This window comes from Peromyscus californicus, unplaced genomic scaffold, assembly GCF_007827085.1.
Source record: "Peromyscus californicus insignis strain IS unplaced genomic scaffold, ASM782708v3 Scaffold_11__1_contigs__length_118956290, whole genome shotgun sequence".
NCBI lineage: Eukaryota > Metazoa > Chordata > Mammalia > Rodentia > Cricetidae > Peromyscus > Peromyscus californicus.
Window position 1 is genome coordinate 21,894,254 of NW_026294402.1, and position 17,197 is coordinate 21,911,450.

General features: G+C 42.9%; 1 long non-coding RNA gene across 2 annotated transcripts in view; it reads right to left on the reverse strand.

The window, feature by feature from the left end:
* Positions 1-613: 613 nt before the first annotated feature.
* LOC128120906 (uncharacterized) overlaps positions 614-17,197 on the reverse strand; it is a 122,135-nt gene continuing 105,551 nt past the window's right edge. For both annotated transcript variants that reach the window (XR_008222001.1, XR_008221999.1), the window contains 3 exons: positions 12,489-12,678; positions 10,325-10,454; positions 614-7,343 (listed from right to left, as the gene is read on the reverse strand). This is a non-coding gene — a long non-coding RNA (uncharacterized LOC128120906). The remainder of the gene's footprint in view (positions 7,344-10,324; positions 10,455-12,488; positions 12,679-17,197) is intronic.

Consider the following 17,197-nt stretch of genomic DNA (forward strand, 5'->3'; position numbering starts at 1 on the left):
GCAATCCTGACAGCTCACAAAGTGCGCTGGTAGCCAGGTAAGAGTGGGGGACAAGGAAAAACAACTATTCAGAGTTCTTCTGTACAACAGGCTTAAACAGGACCCAATGCTTCCAACCTAAGGTAAGATTTTGAGCCATAGGGGGGTCACATCACCTGCACAAGGTCATGTGTGCCTGGACCATGACGAGATTGTGGAAGGCTGGGAGCAGAGGAAGGCTGAAGCCTAGTGCTAAGGTGGCAGACACTGCTGTGGGATTAGAGGGTTGGGGATATGAGGTACCTAACTACCTTGACTCCTGGCCCTGGAAAAAGGCTCTTCCCAGACTGTGAGCAGCTGAAGTACATCTGGAGAACACAGATTAATCAGTACAGATGGGAGCTTTTGTTTGCCTTTACACTTATTTTATCAAAAAATAAAATAAAATAAAATAAAACATCCACACATATGTGAAAGTGGAGAAAATAGTGAAGAACATCAAACTCTTATGAACTTATCCCCCAAGTTCAAATTACTTTACTCACACGTGTCTTATTCCATCCACCCACTTTCATCTTTTTCCCCTATAGATTTTAAAGGAGATCCCAGGCATCAACACTTTATCAGAAAGTAGTTCCTTAAATATTTTATGTAACTTTATTAAGTGTCTTTGATAATTTCATACATATGCATAATGCATTGTAGCTGCTCTCATGGATCATCCCAGGACATACACTATCCTTAATTTTTTTAATGAACAAATATTTTTAGTCAATCTTTAACTTCAAACTTAAAATTATATCTAGCAAAAATCACAATAAATTGTCTCAGTTAGGGTTTTTATTCCTGTAAAGGGACACCATGACCATGGCAACTCATAAAGAAAAACATTTAATTGAGATGGCTTACAATTCAGAGGTTTAATCTATTATCCTCATTGTGGGGAGCATGGCAGTGTGTGGGCAGACATGGTGCTGGAGTGGTAACTGAGAGTCCTACATTTTGCAGGCAACAGGAAGACAACTGAGACACTGGGCAGTACCTGAGCATAGGAAACCTCAAAGCCCACCCCTACAGTGACACACTTCCTCTAATAAGGCCACATCCACTCCAATGAAGCCACACCTCCTAATAGTGTCACTCCCTGTGAGCTTATGGGGACCATTTACATTCAAACTACCACACAAGTCAACTAATATTTGATTTACATTTAAATTTCTTGACTTTCTCATAAAAAGAAAAAGGAATCTGAGGGACTTCTTAAGCTTAAAATGGGGTCCATACAAGGCTTCCACATCATGGTTGCTACTTTATTATGCTACCTATTTTGTGTCTCTAGAATTTCCCAGATTGTAGATTTAGCTAGGAGGAATTTCTAACTTCGCCATCACCAGGAAGTGTTCAGGAAGAGGAAATACTGGTTCACTGGTTGGCTGTTCTGTTTCACGGAGGACAGCATGTCCCTGGCACATTGTATCAGATTTTTCAAGGAGGAGTTTGAATGTGATTTCTAAATGTGTGGAAGATAGTGATGGCAAATTCTGGACAGAGATCTTAACAATGGCCATGATAATCATATTGACTACAATATTGAATGATCAACCTGTCCTTGTCAATTGGTAAATGTTTATACTAGGAACTAAAATTCCTTCAAAAAGACTCTGCAGGTTGAATAACTGGTTTGAACTTCATGATTGTGAAAACCTGGACAGTTACAACTCCAGAGCCCCAATTGTCTTGGGTGGTCTTCATAGTCTCCTTACTGCCACTTATCACCTATATCTGTCTGGTTTAACAGCCTTTCTACTATCAGGCAAAAGCTTTGGAACTTAACAAACCATTAGCCACCACCCCCCAATCCAGAGGCTAAGAATGGCATCAGATAGCCTCTTAAGCCTGAAGCAGAGGTTTCTTCACTTTCCTGTGACCTAATGTTCCCTCCAATGCGTTTGATGAATCTACTGATTTGTGGTTTTCTTTTGTTCTGTGACTATAAAATGTTTGTGTAACCACTCTGTAGTGAAACATGGTAGGAAAGCCTAAATCCATGTTTCTAGGCCATAGTCATTCATATGTGGCTGAGAATAAAGTATCCTTTATTCCTTGTGGAGTGAGAGCTACATTTTATAATCAGTGGTTCTCAATCTGTGGGTCGTGACCCCCATGGGATCACATATCAGATATCCTGCATATCAGATATTTACAATATGTTTCATAACAGATGTGAAATTACAAAGTAGCAATGTAATAATTTTATGGTTGGGGAGTCACCACAACCTGAGGAACTGTATTAAAGTTTCTCAGCATTAGGAAGGTTGAGAAACAGTGCTCTGTATAAATACCATACATGCTTTTGTTCAATTTTCAATTTAAGGAGGAGGAAGATAATTAGTAGAGCCTAAATAAATGATCTACCTCAAGGCATACAACTAAGAACTAAAAAACCTGGAATTTGAGCTCTTAGTGGTCTCATACTAGAACCTCTTTGGTTTTGTAACCCTGTGGGATATGCGACTGGATTGCAAGAGGTGCTCCATACAGTGACTCTGATGAACAGAGAGTAGACAGTAAGGATGGATTTTTTGCTAAGAAAGCGGGAGAGGCTATCTCATAGCCTGTGCCCTGATAGAGACAACAGGAAATTTGCTATGGTCTCCATAACAAAGTTGTTCTGAAGGATGGAGCTGTTTGGAGGAGCAAATTGTGTGTGTGTGTGTGTGTGTGTGTGTGTGTGTGTGTGTGTGTGTGTGTGTGTGTGTGTGTTTGCAGACATACAGACTTGGTATAGTATGTCTGAAGGGGTTGCCTTGCACATCCTATTTCATGCCACACATTCTTGAACTGTGGTGGCATTGATTATTCATCAAGGCATGCTAAGATCAATATTCCTGCTATCTTCTGCCTACCACAGCCACCATGAGGGCTCATGTTAGTCCCAAGCCCCACTCTGTAGAAATGAGGAGTTAATAGCTCAGTCCATTTATGATCCCATCAGAACAATGAACAACATTTCATATCTGCCAAGAGGTTCTGATTTTGGCTTAGTGATCAGGCCAAGTATATATAGCATTGTAGCTAGGCTAGAGAGATGTCAGAACTCATGATGGAAAAGACCATCTTTTCTAATCACTAAGATAGAGGAGAACCCTTACCACAACCTCCAATGGTTAGTGCTCTTACTGCATTCTCTTCTGGGAGAATCATTATCAGAAAAGCAGGGCATCTGTCTGGTTTTTAGGATTCGCTAACCTCATAATGGTCACTTAAAGTCTTTGGGTTTCTTCCTTCTGTGAGGAGAGAACTGTATAAATCACTGAGTCACACTTATAGGGCATCTCAGATGTGCCATGCCTTGCTAAGAATGGGGGAAAGGTAAAAGAGTGTGCTGTTCAGTCACATCCCTGCATTTGAGAGTGCAGATTGGGTATTTCAGGTAGAATTTGATAACACACCTGAAACTGGGATAAGCACTGCTCAGTAGTACCACACAGACTAGCCAGTGCTCCGAGAGACCGGGAAAGCCTGAGCTGAGTCCTTCATCCAATACAGCTCTCAGTAGACACTGGAAGGTGCAAGAGTTGACGGCTCCTTATCCTTGCAGGGATCAGAATATCTTGAGAAAGAAAAACACATAATGCTAAATCTTTGAGTGACAGGTTTCCCTCTTCATATGGTCAGAAAATGAGGGCACCACCACTAACTCTGAGCACCCCAGAGGATGAAGTATTCAAATAGAAGTGGAAGGAGGATCCGAAAGCTTCACCTTTGAACTAGCTGTGTGAGTTTGAGGACACTGCAGCAGAGAACAACCAGAAAAGTAGATTCTTAGAAGAAAGAACTTTCTACCCTTCTGTCATTCAAGGATCAGTAGACCACAAGAATGCTGGAGAAGCTGGGTTAAGAGCCCAATAGTCCACTGAACCACACTCAGCCCAGAGGGCTCCTTCTATTGAACTTTCTTCCATCACCAGCCCTGTTCTCCAGTCAACTGCAGAGAGGGGACCTGAGGAGACTCTAGGGACAGATGTTTTCAGGAGAACCCAGATTGTACAGCTGGGAATCTGCCAATAGATCAAGAGCCTCCCATGACTACAGTGGTTTCCCAGTGGTTGCTTGACCCTGTCCATGCCTGGGGCCATCCTTTCAGGAGACATCTGAGGAGCAGTTTTATTTCCTACCCAGATTAGTATATCTGCGCTGATGCCAGAAATGAGCCCAGGCTGCCTCGGTTTGTAACCAAGGGGTGCTGGTGACTAAAGGTAACCACAAAAGAAATGACAGACTTACACAGATTCTACTAAAAAGGCTCACACTGTTATTACTTTGGCAGTGATACCTATCCAGATCTCTCAGTTTCAGCTTTCATGCCCATCACCTCATGAGAGCTTCACAAATGACCTATGTGATGTAGTTATCATGCTATCTCCAGTCCTTAGAAAAGAGGGGGGTTACATAGCCAGATCCTCCCTCGGGAATTTCTGGAGGGAGTTCTGGGACACTTCTCAGAGGAGGCTTTTGGGACAAGGTGAAAACTTTCCCAAGAACTAGGATGCAGTGAAGTCAGCCACCATACTAGACATGGTCTAGAGCAGCAGAGATTCATTAAATTATAGATCAGGATTGGAGGGTCAGAAACCATAACTGCCTTAAGTATACTTAAGACTGTTATATAAGACAGATGCCATCTGAAGTCACCTACACAAAGCCCCTACATGGACCGGCTGAAATCATGGTACATGAGAGAACTGTGCCTCAGTGCCCTCTCTGAACTGGGAATTAATTGCCAGAGAAGGATGCTCTGGGGACGATTTCTACTTCCCACTCAGTCTTCATCTCCATCTGCCTCTAGAGTGGTTCCCATGTGACTAGCAGTGTCAGTGAAGGGTCATTCAAAACTACACGGCAGTGGCTCTGCTTCTTCATGAGCCGTGGAGAAACAAGGACTCTGAATCTTCATCTAATCGCCACCGTGGGCTCTCTTTTCAATGTTACACTGGGGCATGAATACCAGTTAGGGATACCAGATAGGGCAACAGCTTGGGTGCCAGGAGCTTGTGAGAAGTAAATGCAGTGGTGTCACCCAGAGAGTTGTCTACTCACCCCAGCATGGATGAGCCCAAGGTGAGAAGGCCCCCGGGACTCCATTGCCTGGCTTCCAGATGCTCCAGTGCACTGGTATCAGACAGGAGGCTGGAGGGTTAATGGAACCTTTGCTTACTTACCTTTAGCTTTCATGGATTTATGCAAATGTATTTCTTACATTCAGAGTTCAGATTCAAAAAAGGTTTGATCTGTAAACAACTTTGCATTTGAAGCTTCCTCTAACTGTTGGGGTTTGAAGACTTCGTTAAGTAATCAGCACCTTTGTGGAGATGAGTCCCAAGTCAGCTCTGAAAGGAGCTGTGAATGGAGACCAAGCCCAACCAGACCATGCAATCAGCAGGTTCCGTTCTGGAGAAGTCGAGAAAAGAGAAACAGTTTCCAGAGAGTGTCAAGGGATAGAAACACTTGACTCAGCCTGCAGCTTCAGAAGGAGAGTAGTAGGTCAATAATGGGAGGTGCCTAAGAGAAGCTGGAGAGGAAGATTACTCATGGAGTGCTGAGTTTGTTCCAGCAGCTCACAGAGACCAGCATGACCAGCCTGATGGACAGCATCACGCCAACTTCCAGAACGTCACCTTCCTGACACTCCATCAAGATTCATGTAATCACAATTGCCCCTCGGTGCAGAGAATGATGATAAAACCAAAGCACAGGTGTCCAAGTTTGAGTCTGTATATCCACACACAGATACGTGTGCATATCCCAGGCTTACTCCAAGAATGTTTCCATGTTTTTAATTTTACCACTGTGTTTCCTTAGTCATTAACTCCTACGGATTCTATATGCAAAATGTTTCTCTTACTATTTCAGTTTGTTTCCCTTCCTCACTCTGTTCTTGTTTGAATTCAGGCTCACTGTCAGTATTTATTACCCATGTCCACCAGTACATGATTATCCAGGAGGATGGAGTTGGATGGACTGGAGGGAGCATCGAGATAGTCATTTTACTGCTTTGCCTCTGTTTTAACCCCCCTTTTTCCCTAAAGCAGTCTCGCCATGTAGAACTATTCTCTACTTTCTAAGCATACCTGTCTATTCCTGTGTGTTTGTCTGTGGGGTTGGCCTTGTGTGTCATTCCTTTGCTGCCTTGTCTGTGCTCTGGACTCACATGGAGGCAGAGTTGGCAGCCACTGTATCTCTTTATCCCTAACTCCATGTTCAATATCTCACGAGAAGCTTTATAAATATCAGCTGAATTAATGAACAAGTGGGTTTCTGAATCAGTAACCCTGATCAAAGCAGCAGAGGATAGTTAGGAGTTAATAGTTCAATTTTTAACAAGTTTAAAAATCACTTTGTTCTGTAAAGAGATCTATAAGAACATTCCCTCATCCAAGAAACGTGTCAACACTTTTGGTGTTTACCCAAAGAAACTGAAAGCTACATCTCCACGAGAAACACGTGCGTACTTCGAACTGCTTCGTTCCTTCGACCAGTAAGTAAGAGTAAATAAACTGTGGAGTATGGAGACAATGGATGGCATTAAAGGGAAGAAGCAATTCCACCACAAGCCAGGAAATACTCTCCCAGGAAACCTACATGCACAAGACTAACTGAGAGAAGACAGTCTGAAAGGGTACACGAGGTCTGACTCCAATTCTTTGACATTCTAGAACAGGCAAAAATACGAGAGAGTAAAATTCTCAATTGTTGTCAGGGGCCATAAGACAGTGAAACTATGCCATGCGGTCATATAGTCAAACATATGTCATCATAAATTTCTCCAAACCCACAAAATGCACAAAAGCAGGAACAAACAATAACACCAACTTGAGGATAAAAGAAGCATGTCATTAAAACAGCTTATTTTTTTAAAAAATATTAACATGGATTTTTAGCACTCGCCGTATTCTAGGCTTCACTAAGGACTTGACTACATATTTAGCATGTGGCAGGTCTCTACATGACAGGTCATTCCCACTCTTTACCACCCCAATCATATACGTCTCCAAACTAGAGCTCATCTCTTTCTTGAGGATCAGCCAAGAGAGCCTGGGTGTCCTATTAACAATATCACAAATGTTAAAAACAACCCCAAAGTTGCAGGTGGAACTCAAAACCTCCACTGGAGGCCCTTTGTCCTGGGTGTGGCAGGCAGCAATGTGTTTGGATCAACTTCCTGAGTGGCAAACCCAGTGTGCTTCAACACCAGACAGGGACAACTCCATGATTCAGATTGCCCAAAAGGGGAGAAACTTCACAGGGTGAGCAGTTATCTTGCTCATAACAGCATCTTTAATACACACACCAAACAGTGAGACCTACAAAGGAATGGAAAAATGGAAAAGTAAGTAAAGTGAACATTCAGTCATGTTCTAGGCAAGACATCTGATCAGCAGCCATACTATAGGCCTTATGATGTGGGTTCCTCCAATAACAAAGCCACTTAAGGGTGTATTTCTCCACTGCCATATAGAGAATGCATCAGTATTTACAGGAAGTGCTTGCGTACTATGCAATGCCAGCCACAGCCCTAGGCACATTCTCATAGGCAGCAAGCTGTAGGTAACACATGCAGAAGAGAGCATATTGGAATCCATCAGTGCACAGCCAATAGGAGTAAAGTACTCCAATAAGCCTCTTAGTTATGGATCTCCATGGCGATAGGGGATGCCACATCTTCAGTGGTGGAATAGAGCAGGACAGGGCTAGCCTGATCCATAATATAAAAGCTAAAATACATTCTAAGAAGGTGTGTCAAAGCTGCCAAGTATAGGGGAACACCCTTGCCCCTCTCTCTGGGACTTTGGGGATCTGGACTGTAAACCCATCCTTCTATCTTCTTCCTCTGGTTCATTGGTCTGTTATATGGGAAAGATGGTACTCCCACAGTGTAGGAGCAAAACCTGTATGCATGCATATGAATATTAGAAAGTATAAAGCAATAATAATTTAGAAGTGTTGGAAGGGAGACACATATTTGGTCCAAGGGTTTATGATCTAAAGTATGAGGCTGGAAGAAAAATTAAACACACAAGAAAAGTGAACAGATTATACTCCAGATTTGTAAGTGTCCATAGCTGGAGAGGCCCATGGCACAGACTTTGGAGGATGAGGTTGATATGTGAAGTCAAAGGATGCTGAGCTACTGTGCTGGTTTGAAAGAAAATGGCCCCCAAAGGGAGTGGCTCTATTAGGAGGTGTGGCCTTGTTGTAGTAGGTGTGGTCTTGTTGAAGGAAGTGTGTCACAGTGGAGGCGGGCTTTGAGGTCTCATATATGCTCTAGATACTGCCCAGTGTCTCAGTCCACTTCCTGTTGCCTGCAAGTAACCATATAGGACTCTCAGCTCCTTCTCCAGCACCATGTCTGCTTGCATGCCATGTCACACCATGATGATAATGGACTAAACATCTAAAAATGTAATTTGCCACCACAATTAAATGTTTCCTTTATAAGAGCTGCCATAGTCATGGTGTCTCTTCTCTTCACAGCAACAGAAACCCTAACAAAGACAACTACTCTGCAGAGAAGATGACTGGAAGCTCATTGTCTCTTTACTACTACTTATAGAAGAGGCAAGAAGGAAGAAGGAGAAAAAAAATCCTAAATTTAAAAAAAAAAAGGATTGGGTTAAAATCAGCAGGGGAAGAGTTCCAGATGTTCAGAATGAGGAAAAATCACAGAAAGTAGCCTCGGGAGCCAAGCATAGCTATCTTTTGAGGATGAATGGGACCTGCAGCACTCACAAACATGAGACGTAATGCTATAAGGGGGCTCACACTGCTTACTAGGTGCTGTGGCCTGAATGTGCACAGGTCCCACCCTATAGGCACAGGCTGTAAAACAGGGTTAGGGACCCCCAGAATCTGTGTTTAGCTAACCAGGTCTTTGTGAGGTGTCTTAGCTAGGTTTCTGTTGCTGTGACAAACACCATGACCAAAAGCAACTTGGTGGGGGTAGGGAATATTTCAGCTTACAGTTGTAGTCCAGCATGAAGGTAACTCAAGACAGGAAACGAAACAGAGGCCATGGAGGATTGCTGTTTACCTGCTTGCTCTCCATGGCATGCTCATCCAGCTTTCTTATAGCACCCAGGACTCCCTGCCCAGGGATGGTACCACCCACAATGACCTTGGACCTCCCACACCAGTAATTAATCAAGGCAGTATCCCACAGACTTGCCTACAGGAGGCATTTTTAAATGATGAGTCACTCTTCCCAGTTATGTCTAGATTGTGTCAAGTTGACAAAAGCCAACATAAAATGATTTAGTCATGAAGGACAGTCCTTAAAAGGGACCCAGAGAAACTCCACACCTGTGCCATCAAGTGTAGATACAGCAAGAAGATGGCATTAGCAAACAGGCTAGATACTGGATCTCCTGCAACCTTAGTTATTTTGTTGTTGTTGTTGTTTTTATTGTGGTAGTGGTGGTGGTTGTGGTAAGAGCATTTAACATGAAGTCTCTGGGGAAAATTGAAGGACATAAAATATTGTTAACTGTAGACTATCATGCTGCAAATGTATACATCATTTTCATCTCTCATAACTGAGGCTTTATACTTACTAAAAGAACATCCCATCTCTCCCTACTCCAAACCCTTAGCAGCCATCATACCTTGTTTCGGTGAAGTTGACAGTTTTAGGTGCTTCATGAGTGAGCTTATGCATTATCTGACCTTCTGTGTCTGCTTTATTTGGCTCCTGTGTTTCTTTTTTTTTTTTTTTTTTTTTTCCGAGACAGGGTTTCTCTGTGTAGCTTTGCGCCTCTCCTGGAACTCACTTGGTAGCCCAGGCTGGCCTCGAACTCACAGAGATCCGCCTGGCTCTGCCTCCCGAGTGCTGGGATTAAAGGCGTGCGCCACCACCGCCCGGCTCCTGTGTTTCTTCAAAATGTAGAATTTCCTTCTAAGACTGAAGAATGTTCCATCATGTGTGTGTGTGTGTGTGTGTGTGTGTGTGTGTGTGTGTGTGTGTGTGTGTGTGTGGTACATGGACGGTGTACATCTCTATCCATACATCTCATTTCCTTACCTGTTTATTCACTGGTAGGGATTCCGATTGTTTTCATATCCCAGTTATGAATAGAGCTGCAGTGAACATTAGGAGCATAGATAACACTGAGATCCTGATTTCAAATGTTTGGGTAGACACCCCAAAGTAGAATTACTGGAACATCTATTTGTTCTATTTTTTTCCCCAAGAAATAGCTACATATTTTTCACAAAGACTGAGCCATTTTACTTCTCTGCCAACAGTCTGCAGTGGTTCCTCCTCCTCCCTGGTCTCCATGACACTTACCTTCTGTGGGTTTGTGATTTGGGGTTTTGCAGTGACTACATTGTTCCTCGGGAGAATGACGAGAAATCTCACTGTAGCTTTGGTTTGCTTTTTCCTGGTGATAAGCAGTACGGAGCATCTCTTCATACACCTGTTGAAGGAAAGGTCTATTCAAGTGCTTTGCTCATTTTTCAGTCTATTTATTGGGAGTGGAAGGAAGAGGGATATAGGATTTGAAAATGAGAGCTAGAAAATGATTTGTTCGTCTTTGTGGAGAAAGCTGGCAAAGTGTGGGCTGTTGCTGCACACCATGCTGCCTCTGCTCTGCCCATTTGCTAGGCCCAGCCAGCCTGCTAGGCCTTTGTGTTTGAAAAGAAAAAGAAAACTATTTTCAAAGACCTTCTTACACTCAGCAGCAGCGATACAGGAAGCCACTCCTGCAAAATGAAGCGGAATAGAATAAACATGCTAGAGGGCAGTGATGTTTCAATAAAAATGTATTTGTCTTCAAACAGCTCCTGCAGTCCTAGTGCTGGAGACACTTTGTGGATGAGCTGTGAGCCAGCAGCTCATAGGATCAACTCTATGTCCTTTTTCAGGACATGAGCTTCTGGGGAGCTGCAGTAATAAAGAACGCATATTTCACTGGGGCCTGCCAAGGTGATTATCACCAGGTGAGTTTCAGGCTATCCCAAATCTTCTTCGTCCTGAGTACTCCTTGCTTGAGAGTAGTATGTGGAGGTTGGCAGCGGGGTGTGTACAAAAGCTATGCAGTATTTCCCACAAAAAAAAAAATCAAGGTTGAAAGCAGTATTTAGTACATTAGTATCAAACAGATGTAAATGTGGCACAGATTTGCTATCTTGCTTTTTCTTTTTTTTTTCAGTGTGTGTGTGTGTGTGTGTGTGTGTGTGTGTGTGTGTGTGTGTGTGTGTGGTGTGTGTGTGTGTGTGTGTTCATTTGTTTGATTGGTTGTGACAAGGAAGATCTCTTGTTTTTTAGTCCAGCCTCGTGTCAAACTCAGTCTGTAGCCCAGGCTGGCCTCCTGATCTCCATGCCTCCTGATCTTCCTGCCTCAATCTCAGTGCTGAGACATCAGGTGTGGGCCACCATGGTGGGCTTGAGTCATTGTCTCACAAGTCACTGCCACTGTTCCTTGTTGATTCGGGCAACCACAATTTGAAGGCCACAGTAAAGAGCACTCATCGCTTCACCATCTTGTGGAGGGAAAGGTTTTAAGTGTGCAGCCCTGCTGCGATGGTAAGCAGCATCCAGTGGACAATGTGCACTTTGCCCCTAGAGACGACTATTTTCTTGTCACAATGTGAACACAGTGACTATGTTTTTCTGAGAGAACACAGGATGAAAACCATTGCCATGGCAGCACCAGGTGAAACAGACATCCCCTGAAGTTAAAATATTTTTTCTTACTTTACTGACTAAGGAACAAACACATACAACTGGGTTGGAAAGAAAAAAATAACCAGACAGAATCCACCGAAGAATATGAAGAAAATAACAAGTGGTAGAAAGAGGGGTGGGGTGTGTATGTAGAGGCTGGGTCTCAGGAACCCAGGAAGAGACAGCCAAGTCCATCTAAGTCAACCCAAAGATGTCCATCTTTAGAAGGACACCAAGCTCACTTGTAAGTAGTGGAGTCGAGTCAGCTTGCACGTACCGTGTGCACCAATGCACCAGTTTGCATTATTGCATCATTCTCTTGGTTGCCCTACGAAGCTAAGTAAAGTTACATTGTCCAGAAATTGTTCTTAAATGCCCCACAGACAAAGGAAAGGGAAATTCTGACAGAGGTGTGGGCCCTCTGCCATCTAGAACTGTTCTGGTCAGAGCTTTACTTTCTACAACAGTGAGCAATCACAACAACTAACTATTCTCCCTGCTCTAGACACTTTGATTTGAAAGAAAAACACTATTGATCTTTTTCTCTATGAGGAATATTAATGAGGCAGCCAAATAATAAAACACATTTATTGCTATCTTGTACAAATACAATGTAAACTTTGCTTATATATCCATATATTCAACAATAGTACAAATACAGACTTCGGCAAATTCAATTCCATCTGTTAACTTCTTATCACAGAAAACAGGAAGTGCCACATCCAGATATGCCATGCATCTTGTGCACGATGCTCCTGCAGTAGGAAGTGTGCAGTTTGCTTACCTGTGACACTGAGGTCCTCACCAGTGAAATGGTTTGGTTTTTGTTTGTTTCAAGGTTTTCGTTTCTCATTAACCTGCAGAATCACTTCATGAGATTCTTGACTCAGAATTGGAAGGCGATGGCTTCTTTAGACACAAGCTCACACGCTGTCTGACGTTTTTTGTCTGCTGTGTTTCTCTGCTGGCGGCCCCTATTTGCGGGGAGGAGAACAAGGACAATTTCTTTTTGTTATTTGGAAATATCCTATTATGGACAGGGAGAAAGGGATTAGAGGAAAACAGGAGAAAGAAATGCATGCTGCTTCTCAGAAACCACTTAAAGATGGCTGAAGAGAACTGAGCCGGCCATGGACAGAAAACCAGCTGATGTCATGTTCAGAGTTAAGAAAATGCCCAAAGTGACAAATCTCTCCTTTATTGTATACAAGGCTGCCCCCCCCCCCACTTTTTTGGTTTGAAAATGGCAGTCAGATTTGTCACAATTTCTTCAATTATTTCCTAAAACTTTGAACATACAAGTTTTACTTCATGCTTTAGAAGGATTTTTCCAGAGAAGACAGATTTACCTCCTAGTGATTTCTGGCGCTCTTTGGAATGGGGAAAAAGAACACTTCATACGCAGAGTTTGAGGAACAAATTCAGAATGCAGAGAACAAGCCAGGCCAAGGTAAGTGCCTGTGTTTAAAGGCACAGACAGTATTTTAGAACAAAAACTCATCTCTACACATCTATAGCCTGCCTGCTGGCAACAGAGCCTATTCCTGCTAAGACACCTTTGCAGAGAGAATGTGAGTTTATGTCATCACAATTCACACTTTGCTAAGAGTCAACATTTTGGTGAACTTCATATCACAGTTCTCCACTTTACCACTTCATAAAAGAAGGATAGTGTAAAACCTTTAGCACAGAAAGTACTGGAGAAATGCAGAATGCCTGAAAATATCATACTGTATCATGGGGGAAAGTCACCATTTAAATATTACCTTTTAAATATTTAATATGAACTGAGTTTAATACCTACCTAAATAGAACTATTGCATTTATACTCTTTTTAAAGTTCTCACATTGCTTAGCTTAAGAATGCACAATAACATAGCATATAAGATGCAAATATTTCTGGTAAATTTTTAAACATTGTGCAAAAGAACAGAAATAAAAATATCATTTCTTTCTCACAAACATTGCTTAATTAATTCTGATATTGACGTTCCTCTGTCAATATTGATAGACTCATTGTTTGGTTTAAACAGTAACATTTGCTGGAGCACATATTTAAATCAGCTAGATTATATAGTTTCAAATAAACATACACCTTCATGATTTTATATGTGCAATTTCATTACCGGTGCATGGCTTCTGCTATTATAGACTCTATTATTGTGGGTCGTTCTTATCTGGCATGAATATGTCTCAGGCCTTTCTCATCACATGCTCTGGCTCTAGCATTCATGGTTCTGTTTGACTGGAGGAAGGACAGGGCCTATCATCTTAGAAACAGCCAGTTTTCTGCTCTGCTGGGCCTGCACTTCCTGTTCATAACCTTGCAACGTGTCTGTAGCCACATCTCTGGGACCAAGCAGCACCTGGCATGTACACCCGAGCTGTATTTCCCAACCAGCTGGACATAATCCCTGGTTTAAATGACATGTAGAAGAATTCAGAAGTCCTTGGTGAAAAACAAAAAATTAGGAAGTCTTTCTGATTTTTTTCACATTGCTTCTGAAATTAATTCATTGGAATAATTAGTATCCTTTTTCTAAGTTACCTGAGCCCTGGAGTTCAAGGACTGCTGTGTCTTTCATGTGAATGTGAAGAACTTGGACAGTCAGAAAGATCAGACCACCCATGTGTACACTTGAGGGGATGGGGATGAACTGTGGGCCCTTAAACATGAAACCCTCAGAATCAGAGACACTTCTGTAGCACTGCTGTGAGTTATGCTATTGCAACCTCCCCTCAAATGTGTGGTCCAGGCTGCTGTCAGTTAGAGTCTTCAGGAATAACCTCCCTGAATCTTAAACGGCATATCTTCTTAACTTTGCAGTTCTGAAAACTCTCACTGCTCCATTGCTTTGGTGGGAACTTCTTTTTTTTTAATTAAGAAAAATTTTTCATTCGTTTTACACACCAATCAAAGATCCCCCTCTTCCCTCCTCCTACCTGCCCCAGCCTTCCCCTCCCAACCCACCCCCACTCCCACCCACAAGAAGGCAAGGTCTCCCATGGGGAGGCACACTCGACAGAGGCAACTCCAAGCCCTTCCCCCTGCCTCAAGGCTGCAAGAGGTATCCCATCATAGGTAGTGGACTCCACAAAGCCTGCTCATGCACCAGAGATGGATTCTGATCCTACTGCCAGAGGGCCTCCCAAGCAGACAAAGCTACACAACTGTCTCACCATGCAAAGGGCCTAGTCCAGTCCCATGTAGGCCCCACAGTCATTGATCCAACTTTCATGAGTTCCCACTAGTTTGGTTTGGTCGTCCCTGCCTGTTTCCCCATCATGATCCTGATGCACTTGCTCATAGAATCCCTTTTCTCTCTGTTTGATTGGACTCCTGGAGCTCTGTCTAGTAATTGGTTGTGTATCTCTGCATCTGCTTCCATCAGTCATTGGAGAAAAGTTCTGTGATGACAGTTAGGTTATTCACCGATCTGATCTCTGGGGCAAGTCAGTTCAGTTCAGGCACCTTCTCCACTATTGCTAGTAGCCCAGACTGGGGTCATCCTTAGGGATTCCTGGCAACTTCCCTAGCACTGGGTTTCTCTCTATCCCCATGATATCTCTCTCTATCATGGTCTCTCTTTCATTGCATTCCCCCTCCCTCCCTGTTCCAGCTCAACCATCCCATCCCCTTATGTTCTCATCCCCTATTCCCTACCCTCCATTGCCCACCCCTCATCCCCAGTTTACTCATGGAGATCTCAACTATTTTCCCTTCCCAGGGTGGTCCATGAGTCCCTCTTTGGGTCTTCCCTGTTAGCTTCTCTGGAGTTGTGGGTTGTTGCCTAATTACCCTTTGCTTTATATCTAGTATCCACTTATGAGTGGGTACATACCATGTTTGTCCCTCTGAGTCTGGGTTACCTCACTCAGGATATTTTCTAGTTCCATCCATTTGCCTGAAAATTTCATGATGTCATTCTTTTTTCTCTGCTGAGTAGTACTCCATTGTGTATATGTGACACATTTTCTTAATCCGTTCTTCAGTTGAGGGGCATCTAGGTTGTTTCCAGGTTCTTGCTATTACAAATAATGCTGCTATGAATATAGTTGAGCATGTATCCTTGTGGTATGACTGAGTATTCCTTGGGTATATGACCAAAAGTGGTATAGCTGGGTCTTGAGGTAGATTGATTCCCAATTTTCTGAGAAGTTGCCATACTGATTTCCAAAGTGGCTGTTTGCACTCCCACCAAGAGTGGAGGAGTGTTCCCCTTGTTCCACATCCTCTCCAACATAAGCTGTTCTGCAGTACTTTTGATCTTAGCCATTCTGACAGGTTAAAGATGGTATCTCAGAGTCATTTTTATTTGCATCTTCCTGATAATTAAGGATGCTGAGCAATCAATGATTTTCAAGAGAACTCTTGATTTTGACTGAAAACCAACGAGTCTTTATCCTTAACATTCATCCTTGTGAGAGACCCTTACCACACTCTCCCAATACTGCAGTCCCTGGCATATGACTCACACTTGTTGAAGTCTCCAGAGGACGTCATATTCTATCACCATTATTTCACCTGTGCCCATCTCTGAGCTGGTCCTATTAGCCCCTAGAAGTCACCACCATTTGATTTATCATTAATGTTAGAAGTGAGGTGTGGTGGTTTGAATGAGAAGTGTTCCCCATGAACTCGTGTATTTGAACACTTGGTGTGCTGTTTAGGAAGGTTCTGGAACATTTAGGAGGTGGAAGCTTACTGGAGGAAATAAGTCACTGGATACAGGCTTTGCAATTTTACAGCCTGGCCCCACTTCTGTGCTTTCTCTCTATTTCCTGTGTGCAAATGAAATGTAGTCATCGTGCTTCTTGACTGCCATGCTGACATCATGTCCCTGATGCCATGCCTTCCCCACCATGATGGACTGTATCCCTCTGGAGATGTGGCCTAAAATAAACCCCCCTCTCCTGTAAGCTGATTTTGTTTGTGGTATTTTATCACAGCAACAAAAAGTAACTAATACATAAGATCAAGAACAATATCAGAAGGAGAAGATGTAGAAATATCTAGCACTGAGTTTTATATGGTTCATCTTTCTCTCTCATTCTAAATGATTGTTTCCACCAAGACACTGGAAAAGCTCAGTCATGGTATCTCTCCTTATACCAAGAGCAGGTGAGGAACAAAAAAATACCTGGAAACATAGCCATGGTTGGTGCTATTCAAGGGCCTCGAGAGACACCCCTCCCATATACATACCACATTTCATGGGGTTCTCTGGCCTCCTGTGCACAAGAACAGCTAGAATTCTCTTTATTATGGATTCAGAGAAGCTGCTTCCTGTCTCGGCCTCTACTGTTTGAGAAACAACCTGTCTTTCTTCTTCAACCACATCATAAAACATATTCTCTTCATGATCCATGTCTTCAGATGCCTTTGGTGACCAGGGCTAAAGATGGATGTGCTACTGGGTTCCACATACTTAGTGACAGCATTTCTCTAGAGAATGGTCCAAGTCAAATACAGAGAAAGATGCTCTTGGTAGA